At 39.5% G+C, this 12,711-nt stretch overlaps 1 protein-coding gene across 3 annotated transcripts in view; it reads left to right on the plus strand.

The window, feature by feature from the left end:
- Agbl1 (AGBL carboxypeptidase 1) overlaps window positions 1–12,711 on the plus strand; it is a 780,759-nt gene that overhangs the window by 445,476 nt on the left and 322,572 nt on the right. The gene's annotated exons all lie outside the window — the stretch shown is intronic.

Genomic DNA, 12,711 nt, shown 5'->3' on the forward strand with positions numbered 1-12,711 from the left:
CACTTGGCAGTTACACAATCTTGAGATTGTAGAAATCTGTTAGTTATCAAAGGGAGAACAGTGAATGACAGGTGATGAACACCATCTAACTTCCTGCTTGGTCAGAGAGTTTTGACACTGGGCTCCTGAACCACTCATTTTGACCCATTAATTCTAATAGAGTGAGTCCAAACAGTTGCCTTGAAGAACAATTTTTTTTACTGGGTTAATATTCTATTAGACTGGAACTAATCCTATTTAATTAAACTGGATGAAGAATGTGATGCCCATCCAATGATGGGCATTAAAAGCCTCACTCTTCCACTTGGCAGCAAGGCTCAATGCTACTTACCTCTATGTACACACCACATACATGTAGTTATCTGCATTCCACAATGCACATATAATGTCAACACATAGATTAGTGTTCTTGGTGCTTACTTCATCAGGACTCTGTTCATTGTGGGCCTGGCATACAAAACCTATGAAACCAGAAAGAAATAAGCCTGGAATATTTGGATCCATGGGTTTATGCCTTTCTTATTGTATGCAACTGTATGGAAAGGGGCCAGTCACTTGTTTAAAAGACATTCCATGCAACCCTTCACAGATTTATTAGGTTGGCAACTTTCATTGACTTTGTTTCTCCAAGTGCCAATTCAGACTAACAGCTTTGTTTTACATATGTGTCAGTGACATTCATGATAAATCAACTGGACACTCAAAAAGTCCTTTGGAGTTGTTTGAAAACCAAATGGATCATAGGTCAGGCCCACACTAACTCTCTGCCTTCCATGCTACATACATAATGACTGCTAGAAATGACAAAGAATGAAAGCTCACCCAGTGGGATGGCTTTCCAGGCATTGGAATAACATTTATCTTGTGAAACTTTCCACACAGATTTTGCATGGGGTCTTTAGAAGGAAGAATGGAGAGAAAACTAAGTATAGAAAACTCTAACAGTGCCAGACCTGGTTTTGGTTTTAACAATCCCTTTTCTATATGAAACACCTCTCAGAATGGATTTGTTTTCTCCTTCCCTTTACTTTCCTGTCCTTGCAAACATTGTTGAGTAACTGAGCAGAATTGCAGAAAGTGAACAAGATGAGTAATTTTACATATGGGAAGGTCCACACTATGGGAAGGAAGCCAGCCCAGAACTGGGCGTTTTGGTGATTTTTTTTGGGAGTATATAGTAAAGTCTATGAGCTATAAAGTAGTATAGAAATTTCCACTCTGAACATATTGAAAATGAATTTGGTACATTGGGAAGCTGAGTTCCAGTTGAGTCTTGAGGTTATTATCCTAAGGTCATCTTTCCATTTTTTGTTTAGTGTTACCATTTATCCAGAAGATGGAGGATACTTAACTATACCCATGAGGGTCATTCCTTCCTTCCTTCATAAGAATATAAATATTTTTTCAGTTTCTCTAGTTAACATGCCTTTAAAGTAGTTCCAATCATTTCTCCCTATGCAAACTAAGTACCTGATTTGTTAGTAGTGAAATGAAATATCATTTCTTATACTGACATTTATGTTGGAACTGCATTAAAGAACATACACTGTTACCTTCAAATAATTATTATGAATATAATATTTTTTTCTCTTCTATTTTCCACTCAATAGTTGACTAATTTAAAAAATTTTCTCCTGCTTTTTATTTCTTTGAGATACAGTCTCTGCAGTTAGTCATATATCTAGATCATTAATTTGTATTTAATGTCGAAGTCCACCCACTGAGGTTTACTTTGTCTGCTGGGGACTGGCCCAGTGTTATTGAGGCTGTTGTGAGGAAAGCCAAAATAGAATGATTTCAGCCTTTGGGGGTTCATTTCTTAGAGGCATCCAGTCTACATGGTATGTGGACAGCTGTGTGCTATACACTGAGTATTTGTGACTGAGATCATATACATGGTGTGTTTGTACATACAAGGCATGTGACTGAGCCTCATGGGCTGCTAGTGACTTATGAGGATAATATATGAGAACTCCCACCCAAGCAGATTTTTTGGCAATGCAACTAACTTATGGAACAGCAAAGTGGTCTAGGCAGAGGGACTGAAGATGGGTGACTCAGATAAGGTTTGAAGAGTGACTCAACTGGAGTTTAAATCCCCTACCTGCAAGCTGTACTGTGGCCTCTCCATGTGATCCAGTCTCTCCAACATTTACAGAGGGATCTTTGAAAAACCCAGATCCGTTCAAGTCATAGTACTCCCCGTAATCTGTCCAACTATCTTTATTATGTCTAGAGAAAATTACAGTGTTAAGGCCTTTTAAGTCTTTTCATTTTTAAAATACTTAATGCTTAGCCTAGGATAGAGTAAGTTATTAAAAATGTGTGATGAATGAAGAAGGAAATGAATGAGTGGATGGATAGCATTTTCTAGTTGGTCAAATTATGGTCTTCTATATTGGTACGGTAACTAGAAAAAAAAGAAGAAATCACTGTGATCTAAATGTGATCTAAGCCATTGTAAATTGGAGATTTTAAATATTGTTGCAGTACATGGAAATAGAGAGTGTGTGGGCAGGAAAGGGAACAGCAGAGAGAGCAGTGCTGAGATCTCTCAGACTTGTCACAGTGCACATGATTTGAGAGCACCTAATGGATTCTTTCCTGGACTATGTATGGCAATTCTAGTCCAGGTGCAGAATCTCTAATGGCCACATTCTAATAACGGATGATGATTAGGCAAAAAGACTTCCATCGTACATGTGGTAGATCTGTGGGCCACCCTCTCGGTCCCTCTTTAGGACCCAAGTTCCCATTTCCCCTGGCTGCTCACAGCTGTGACCATCACCAGGCATTACCTTACCCAAAGCTGTGGCTTTCCCTGAGCACAGCCTGCATCCAGTGGTTGTTCTAGGTGGGGGAAAAAGCCATGGTCTCTTTGCCTCAGTTGAGAAAACTCCAAAATCTTTCCAGCTTGCAGGCTCCCTATCTGATCAGCTGGGACCTTTGTTGCAATTGTATTGCATTTGACTCTCCACCCTGCTCAATTCTGTTTTCCATACCACTCACAGGTGACATTCCAGGGAACACTCCCAAAAATCCCTATACATGCAAATACATGTTTCCTAGGGGAAACAATTATAACAGTATTTCAAAATGTCTTAGGTTAGAAAACATAAATATTAGAGCTAAGCTCTTAAACTGTTGAAGATGGTTTGATTGGATGAATTTTATACAGGAAATGAAATAATCTGCCCTCAGCTTTCAAGGTTCCTGGGGTCCTTTCATTCACACTCCATTTTCCTCAGCAATTTAGGGCATGAATTTCCCACTGAACTAGAGATAGCAGCTTGGGTGCCTGGCTTCTCACAGTGGTCTAAAATGGAAGCAATGTATGTTGTTTTTGTGTGGCTGCCATAACAAATGTCACAAACTAGGTGGCTAAACATGATATGAATTTGTCCTCTCACAGTTCTAGAGGACAGAAGTCTGAAATCAAAGTGTGAGTAGGGCCATGTTCTTTCTAAAATCTCTAGGATCTGTCCCATGCCTTTCTCTTAGTTTCTGGTATGGCCAGGAAGCCTTTGAGCTCCTTGGCTTGTAAATATGTAACTCCAACCTCTCTTTTTGCTATCACATAGCCTTCTCCACTTGTGTGCCTCTGTCTTTCTTCTTATATGCATGCCACTTATTTTGGATACAGATTTTGCCTCACTACAGTATGACCTCATTTCAACTAATTACATCTGCAATGACCCTATTTCCTAATAAGATCATACTCTTTAGTTCTGGGAAGGAATGCATTTTGGAGGGGTGCTAGTCAACTTTGTGCTCTGGGTCACACAACAAAGTACAGAATACATTGATCTAAGAATTAAGGAGAAGAATTTGTTCCTGTCTTTACATACTGTCATGCTGTGAAGCCCCACTTCTGTTATAACAGCTCTTGTTTTCTCTCTACCTCATGATAAGGAAAATGAGGCTTAGATTTCCTTGAAACATCTTGGAAGACAATGTTGAGAGTCATACTATGCATGATGAGTACTGATTAATGTGTGCTATAATACATAATATTATAATAGCAAAAATGATAACAAACACATCTATGGTACTTAGTGTGTGCTAAGCCCTTAAGATAGCTTAAATTACTCTGTATCTGCTACTGCATAACAGAGCACTACAGTTGGTTTAATTGTCGTTTGTCATTCCTGGTTTATAAATGAGTACGTTTAGGCAGAGAGGTTAAGTGAGTTGTTCAAGGACACACAGCTGTTAAGTTTTAGAGCCAGGATTTAAAGCAAGGCAGGTCTGGCACTGGAATCTTTGCATGCCCATGGTATTGGGCTAGTGGAATGTGGTGAAAGGTGCTCTTGGCTTCAGAAACAGGAGACTCTGTTTCTGCACTTGGATACTATTAAGTAGATCTTTAGCAACTGGTAAGTCATATAACTTCTCTGGGCCATAATGTCCTTGTGTACAGTAGGATGACATAATTGGAAATAAGAGATGGATCTACTAAATTTATGCCTGACAAAGCCTGGCTTTGCTGAGTGCCCAAGGGATTTACGGATGCCCTGTTCACCAAGCTGATCCAGCATGATTGAGAGACCCAAAATGTCTCCTGTAAATTGTTCTGAGTGTGCACAGGTTTCCATGGAGAAAGTCCTCTGCTTTTAGCACTAATTCACTAGTTGTCAAGTGGCTTTGGCTGTTTAATACACCATTTTCCCTCTTCTCCCTATTGTAGCTGGTCTACTCTTTTTTCAGCTTTTCCAAAGTGAACAAAGGGTGGGAGAGAAGAACGTATTGCATATGAAATAGCAGTTCTCTATCACCAGGGAAAAGAGGGAGCAGAGTCCATAGTAAAACAATCAGTTTAAGCTCATAGCACTTGGCCTCTTTTAATATTGTTTCCTACATTTACTTCCCTTCTTAGACATCTCTCCTTGTCCCATCTGAGACAGATTGTGCTTTGGAAATGCATAGCCTGGATTGAGGACCTTTCTCCTCTAAAGTCTCCTAAACTGCAGAATCACCATTGTGCCAAATGCACATAAACACAGACACACACACATGTTCATTCCAAAAGCTCTCAGATTCATAAAGGAAGCATAGATGGTGTCTAGTGTGGGTTCCTGTGTCAGACATGGAGTTCCATGAAGAGCTCTGTGTTTTACAGTCATGACCTTGAGATAGCTCCTGACCCCTGTGATGTTACTCATAGTTCCTACTTCAGAGAGATGCTGTAAAGATTGAATGATCTTTATAGACAAGCATGGTGGTATATTCTTGTAATCCCAGCAGTTGGGAGACAGAGGTAGGATGATTGAGAGTTTAAGGCCAGCTTGGGCTAGATAGTATGACCTTGTCTTAAAAACATCTAAAGAAAAAAAGAAAAGAAAAAAATGAATGAGCTACTGATCGTAAAACATTTATTGCCTTTGTCACAGTAAAAATTCACTATATATTTAAACTTGACACACGCTTAATCTTTATATTATTATTTGTTATTGGTAGTAATAATTATTAATGGTGACTTTTTCTTTTTTGTTGGCACAGGGGATTGAACTTGCTAGACAAGCACTCTAACATTTGAGCGTCACTCCAGTCTTTTTGCCTTTTGTTTAGGTTTTTTCAGATACAATGTCTTGATTTTGATCAAATCCTTGTCCTTGGACAAGGAATCTCCTATCTCTGCTTCCCAAGTAGCTGCAATTATAAGTGTGAGACACCATGCCCAGACTGCTTTCGTGAATGGTTGCTCTAATTATTGGCCTGGCAGGCCTGGAACTACAACCCTATCTCAACCTCCCAGGGAGCTGGGATTATAGGTATTGTCCACCACACCTGGCCCTTCTTTTTCTACTTTAAACAAAGACACTTAGACTCCAAGTTTTAACCATAACCATTTTATTCAAAGCTTCTTATTCGCAGGATTCTGTGATTTTATAAACACTAAGGTGTAGCTGAGGGTTGAAAACTAGAGATTTTGACTTTGGTAGAGACTGATATCCACGTATCTCTATAGACTTACCTACACCAAAGCTAAATCTGCATGTATTGTTTAAGCATTTCTTTTATTATCACCCAGATCAGGAGATTCTCCCCTTCCCCAATCAAAGACAAAAAAGAAGGGCTGGTGGGGTGGCCCAAGTGCTAAGTGTGCCTGGCCTGCCAAGCAAGCGTGAGATCCTGAATTCAAACTGCAGTGCTGCCAGAAAACAAACAAACAGAAACAAAGACCAAAAAAAGTTAAATCCCCATACTTGGCTGCTTGTAGAAGAAGGAAATGACTTGAGAATAGAAATTCAAAATATATTCTTGAATTGTGGTTATGATTAGCATAGGGCTTTTTTGTTTGGTTTTAGGAAGCCCAGGCTGGTCTTGAACTAATAATCTTCCTACCTCAGCTTTCTTAGTGCTGAGATTCTAAGGCCAGCATGCCTGCCTTAGAATAAGATTCTAAATGTGTGTCTCAGAACAGTTTTCTTACCTGAGCTTTCAAGAGCCTAGAGACAGACATAGTTATATAGTAAACTGTTTTTATGGCTATTTGTGCATTTTTTTTCTGGGGAAAGTTCCTAAAGTTTTAAAGATATCCTTGAAAGGGTGTATGATTCCCCCCCACCCCCCCAAAAAAAAAAGATTCAGTGCTCATGTCTTAGTTTATTGAATCCAAGATCTCAAGAGGGCCTTCACGGCTTCCCTGTTGCTGGTTGCTCTATAAGTGGTTGGCTTGATTTTGTAAAGACCAGCTGGAGGCTGTGAATCACTGAGTATTTCTGCCTACCTGTCAATTAACACAAGAACAATGATGCATCTCAGTAAGTGCACTGGATTAACTTCAGTCTAAATCTTCCATGATTGTATAGGACACTAATCTCAGAATACTCTTGATCACCTGTGGTGGTTTAGACTGTGAAGCAGTAACAGCTTTTTTTGTTTTTGTTTTTGGCAATACTGGGGTTTGAACTTAGGGCTTCTCACTTGCCAGGCAGATGCTTAACTGCATGAGCCACACCTCCAGCCCTTTTTGCTCTGGAGATGGGGTCTTGCTTTTTGCCTAGGCTAGCCTAGAATCCGAACCTCCTATTTTAAGATTCCCATGTCCCTAGGATGACAGACACATGCCACTGGTTGAGATGGGATTTCGCAAACTTGCCTAGGCTGACCTGGAACCAGGATCCTCCTGGTCACAGTCTCCCATGTAGCTAGCTAGGGTTGTAGGTGTGGGCATCTGGGTGCTTGACTACACCTGGCATTTCTTAGAAAAGCGGAACTCAGGGGCTCCACTTGTGGATCCCGATTCTGCATTTTAAAGAGATCTGCAGGGATCCATGGCCCCAGTGAGGTGTAAGAAGCAATGGATTAGATGTCTGTTGATCTAGGCAGTCCCCCTTGGTATGTCACACATTGTATATCCTATTTTAATCAGATTAACTCCCTCTATTACTTACTCTATCTCTTATTTTTTATTATTAGCATATTACAGTTGTACAGGGGGATTGTGATATTTACATAAGTGCTCACTATGTATTTAATTAGATTCATTCTCTCCCTCTATCTTTCTCCTTTACCCTCTCTCTTCCTGGCTTTTTAGAGAAGTTTCAGCAGGTCTCATTGTTCCATTTTCATACATGAATACAAAATACTTCCACCATATTCACCCTCCTTCACCCTTTCTTTATGTCCTCCCACTGGTACCCACTGCCTGGATAGGACGTGTTTTACCTTCCTGATCTTCATTTATTAAAAAAGAACATTCTTGTTACTATGTGATAGTTGTACAGAGGGTTTCATTACATTATTTCTATGTGTATACATGTTTTATACCTCAAATTGGTTCATCTCCTCCATTATTCTCCTTACTACCCCACTCCCCTTCTTATGGTGACTTCCACAGGTTTCAGTGTTCCACATTCATAGTTGTATAGAAAGTACATCATCCATATTCATCCTCTTTGCTGTCTTCATTTACCTTCCCCATCCAGTTTTACATTCCTGTCCTTCATTGTTTAGGTGTCTGTTTGCTGTTCAGTGGGGATTTTACCTTGGTATTTTACCTATAAATATATTGTGCTTAAGTCAGTCTAACCCCCCTTCAATTCTCTTCCTCACCCTTGTCCCCCATCCTGCGTTTTTCAACAGTTTTCAGTGAGAAATTTGAGGGGAGTGCCCAGTGTACTTATTCTTTCTCTATTACCCTGCTGTCCTACTATTTAATAGCTTACAAAGCATTTCTGTACACTAAACATATATGTAAATGTCACAGTGAAACCCCCCTGTACAACTAATATAAGACAATAAAAATTACAAATAAGAAAAATTAATAAAGAGCAAAGTACTTATTTAGAACACTCTTGGTCATTAAGGCTGGAAAGTAGATGGAAAAGGTCAAAGATTAAGCAAGGGATGTTGAGGAACTCTAACATTTTACTTAGGGCAATGACATTGTTCTCAGAATATTATTAATTAATTATTTATTTTAGCTACAATGAGATGTCATATGTGAATGTTGATTTAGAAGTTGAAAGTAATCACTTTGCTGATGGGGGCTAACATGTTAAAATTATCTGAATTTTTCTTTTTTCCCCCATGACATTTACCAGCCTTCCCTTCTCCTAGAGAGGGCTTAGAAATGAGGACAATTTGGAAAAGCTTGTTCTCTATAGATATGGATAGGAAAGGCAATGTTCAATGTGTGATCCATCATTTTTGTATGGTTACACTCATGCTCTGGCTTTTCCTATTGTGACTCTATAACTGTTACTTTTTATTTCGTGTGTGTGTATGTGTGGTGTTGGGGACAGAACCAGGGCCTTACTCATGCTAGGCAAGTGCTCCACCACTGAGCTACATCCCCAGCCTTTTGAACCCCTTTCTATATAATCTCAAAGATCTTCATGAGCAATTTATTAACTCACTGCAGGCTTGAGGATGTAGTGAAATAGCCTCTTCTGTAGCCTTCAGCCTTACGGTCTGTCAGCAGTGTAATAGAATATTAAAAGGAATTAAATAAACATCAAGAGGCAGAGATGCTAATAAGGTTACCAGCAGGGCCTTTCCTGGGATTACTAAGGCTCTGGGAGCTTTGAATTTTAAATGTTCATAGTAGAAAACGATTCCTTGTATCAAAAATAGGGAAGGAATCTGACACTTGGACTAATCCAATCAGCCTCAACTGACCTCTGATTCTTTAAAAATAATTTGGCTTCAAAGGATCAAGAAGAAGTACAGGTTATTTATCTCTGTAAATCTTTCTCTCCCCCATGTGATCAATGAAAATGTAATAATCCAGGTTCCCTTAAGGAGCAGACATCTAAAACCAATGAAAGCCCTGACTTAAGCTAGGGTTCTGTATAGGGTATAACATTAGCCCCACCTGGGATTCTTGTCTTTGGTCCCTGGAGTGTGACTAAGTCCTTCTGAGTAGCATCTCCATACAAATGATCTGAGAAAAGGCAGAGTCCAGGCTAGGAAGTGTTATCCACAGAGTATTTCTCTAGAGAGAGAGAGAGAGAGAGAGAGAGAGAGAGAGAGAGAGAGAGAGAGAGAGATGAATAGATAGATGAGAGATAGAGTGGGCCCTAAACCACAATATCTATTTAGGTATGTGGGGAAGTGTAGGTTCAAGTCCACAGCCAATACTGTGACTTTCTCCACTATGTGTCTTCATTCAATAGAGTGACCTTCAAGATTTCTGTTTTTAAAATTAGGCAGCAATTCTCTTTATAATGCCTGTGCTCCTCGAATGTAAATGAATAGAGAACACTTTAGAATACTTTGGACCCTATTGTTAGAAGAAAGGGGTTGGAAATTTTTATATAAATTCCTAATTGTTTCATCAGTCAACATATATGTATTAGATATGTACTTTGTTTTAGGCTGAAGTAATGACTGCAGATATATAGAGAACACTAAAAACACTTCAGACACATGGTCATTTCATCTTCATTCTTCATTCATTCTTTCATTCATCATTCAAGAAACATTCTTTTAGAAATCTACAATATGCTAAGTGCCAAGAATATGACAGAGATTAGAACTGACAGCTTCTTGCTTTCCCAGAGTTAATAGTCCATCCAGAGAGGCAGATAAGTAAATAAGAAGGAACAGTAGTCAGTAGTATAGAAAGATCTGGACGCTATAAAAGAATGCAGAAAGTGCAGATGATGATTGGGGATTTTGGTAAATGTTGGTTTAGTTGAATGTGAATTATTTGCAAGTTGTTTTGTTGTGTGTGTGTGTAATTGAAAAAGATAACATCTGGTAAAAGAGAAGATGATTGTTTGAAAGTAGGACAGGGTCAGGAAGTTCTTGATTTTTCTTTCATCCTAGTTTCCTTTCATCCTTCTCCTGTCTCATTTCACATTTGTAAATCTCACCATGGAATTCTGTACTGGGGTTTTGCATCTGAGCACGTTGGAAGCTTCAGGCACTTCAGCCACTCCTGACTCTAGAAACGCTCTCCTTTTGAGCACATTAAAGGCACCTCTGGTTTTCCTTTGGAGCTCATGTTTAACTATGCCTTCCCTGTAGGCAAAGACAATTACAAAGATAAAAATGCTACAAAATCTTCCTTAAGCTGATAAATAGTGAAATTTAAATAACGGTCCAAGCTGGGTGCAAGTAGCTCACGCCTATCATACTAACTACTTGGGAAGATCAGATCTGGAGGATTGCATTTTGAGGCCAGTCCAGGCAAAAAAGTTCTTTTATTTATTTATTTATTTGTGGTACTGGGGCTTGAACTCAGGGCCTTCACCTTGAGCCACTCCATCAGCCCTATTTTTGTGAAGGGTTTTTCAAGATAGGGTCTTGTGAACTAGTTGTCTGGGCCGAGCTTTGAACTGTGATCCTCCTGATCTCTGCCTCCTGAGTAGCTAGGATTACAGGTGTGAGCCACTGGCACCTGGCCACAAAAAGAGTTCTTGATACTACATCTCAACCAATAACTGGGCATAGTAGCATGTGCCTAAGCTACTCAGGCAGCTGAGCTGGGGAGGATCATGATTCCAGTTTAGCCTAGACAAAAAATTTTATGAGGCCCCATCTCAATGGAAAAAGGCTGGGCATGGTGACATGAGCTTGTCATTTCAGTTCTAGTGGGAAGTATAAAATCGGAGGCTTATGGTCCAGACTGACCTGGGCCAAGAGCAAAACCCTGTCTCCAAGGTAACCAGAGAAAAATGGGCCCGAGGCATGCTCAAGTTGTAAAGGGTCTTCCTTACAAGTAGGAAGTCCTGAGTTTAAACCCCAGTACTGTCTAAATAAATAAGTAAATGAATGAATAGGGTCCAAAAGAAAGTGTGGCTTATATATCCCTATGTATTGCTGAAAGACAACAAAAATGACAGTAATATAAAATACCTCCTTTTTCAAAGTGGTCCATAATTTACAAACTGCTTTCACAAACTTTATAATCTCAGATGAACCAGAAAGCTATCATAGACTAAACGCAAGGGAAAATGCGAGTGAGAGAAGGAAAGGGAGCCAGAGACCTGAAATGGAAAATGATGCAAAGTATGGCACTAGTTAAAGTGGCCAGGGTGGTCCGCTCAGCTAGGTGGGATGTTTCTGGACAGCTGCATGTGGTGGAGAAGGAGGGGGCTGAGCATTCTGCTGTACGCTGTGTGCCACCCATCACCCTGCTTCTCATTAGTCAAGCTTGTATCCAGAGAACTGAAGTAATGTGTTCAGGTTGTACCGTCTGGTTCTCCCTACATCTCCTCATCCTGGTCCAGATGATGGAAGCATCCCAGAAATCAAGATGTGACACTGGTTGACATGCATACATAGTAGCAGCAGCAAAAATCCTCCCAGGAGTGTGACTGGAGGTTCAGGGGTAAAGAACAGCAAGGGTCCAACCTGAGTTGGTGGCACCTGAGGCAAATTCAGGAGTTCCTGGAGTACCCAGTTACTGGAGCACTGTCACTAGAGGAGTCTGAGGAGGCACCTAAGATGTATTCTATACAATTACCAACAAAACTTCAATATTTCGATTATAAAAGTGAGAGCACAATTTGGCAATATCCAATTAAATGTTTGTGATCTTTGACCCTGAAATTATACTTCTGGAAATGTACAAAGATGAGATATATGGGCCTGGATATCATTGCTTGTGAATAGTAAAACATGGAGAAAATGTCAATTTCCTTCAGTAGAGGATTAGTGAAAGAAATAATTGTCAGTTTGAAAAATGGATGACACTGACAGAATAAAGGAGGAAGGTAGTTAACATTCACATGGTCATTTGTAGTTCTGTGCACTAGCCACATCATTTATTGACTGTACTTTGGGTGAATTATTCATTCTTTTTTTAACCTTTCGTGCAGTCATCAGAACAAAAGGGAGTAATCATTATTGTACCTCCTTGAGGATAAGTGAACATGAAACACTTGGTGTGTCTGGCGCAGAATACTAGCCAATCTGCAACTTCACCTAATACATCCTAATATATCTGATCAGCATACTGATAGGAAAATTAAGACAGAGAAAATTTCAATGGCATTCCAACTCTTGAGAACTGGTCAGTTGTGGTCCTTAATTATGCTGATTTGTTTTCTGTTACTGAGGTTCTCAAATGTCACAAAATTAGGATAAGTAGGTATTATTACATATAAGGTAACATTTATGTCTAAAAAGACCTTAGCAAAATGGAATTCTGGAAAAAAACCTCAAAAGAGGAATTTAATATGGATAATTGAGAAGCTCTGGATTTGGTTGAAAAAAAGAAATTACTTAATTGCAGAAAGTTTATAAAAATATTGA

Source organism: Castor canadensis, chromosome 19 (genome assembly GCF_047511655.1).
Source record: "Castor canadensis chromosome 19, mCasCan1.hap1v2, whole genome shotgun sequence".
Taxonomy (NCBI): Eukaryota; Metazoa; Chordata; class Mammalia; order Rodentia; family Castoridae; genus Castor; species Castor canadensis.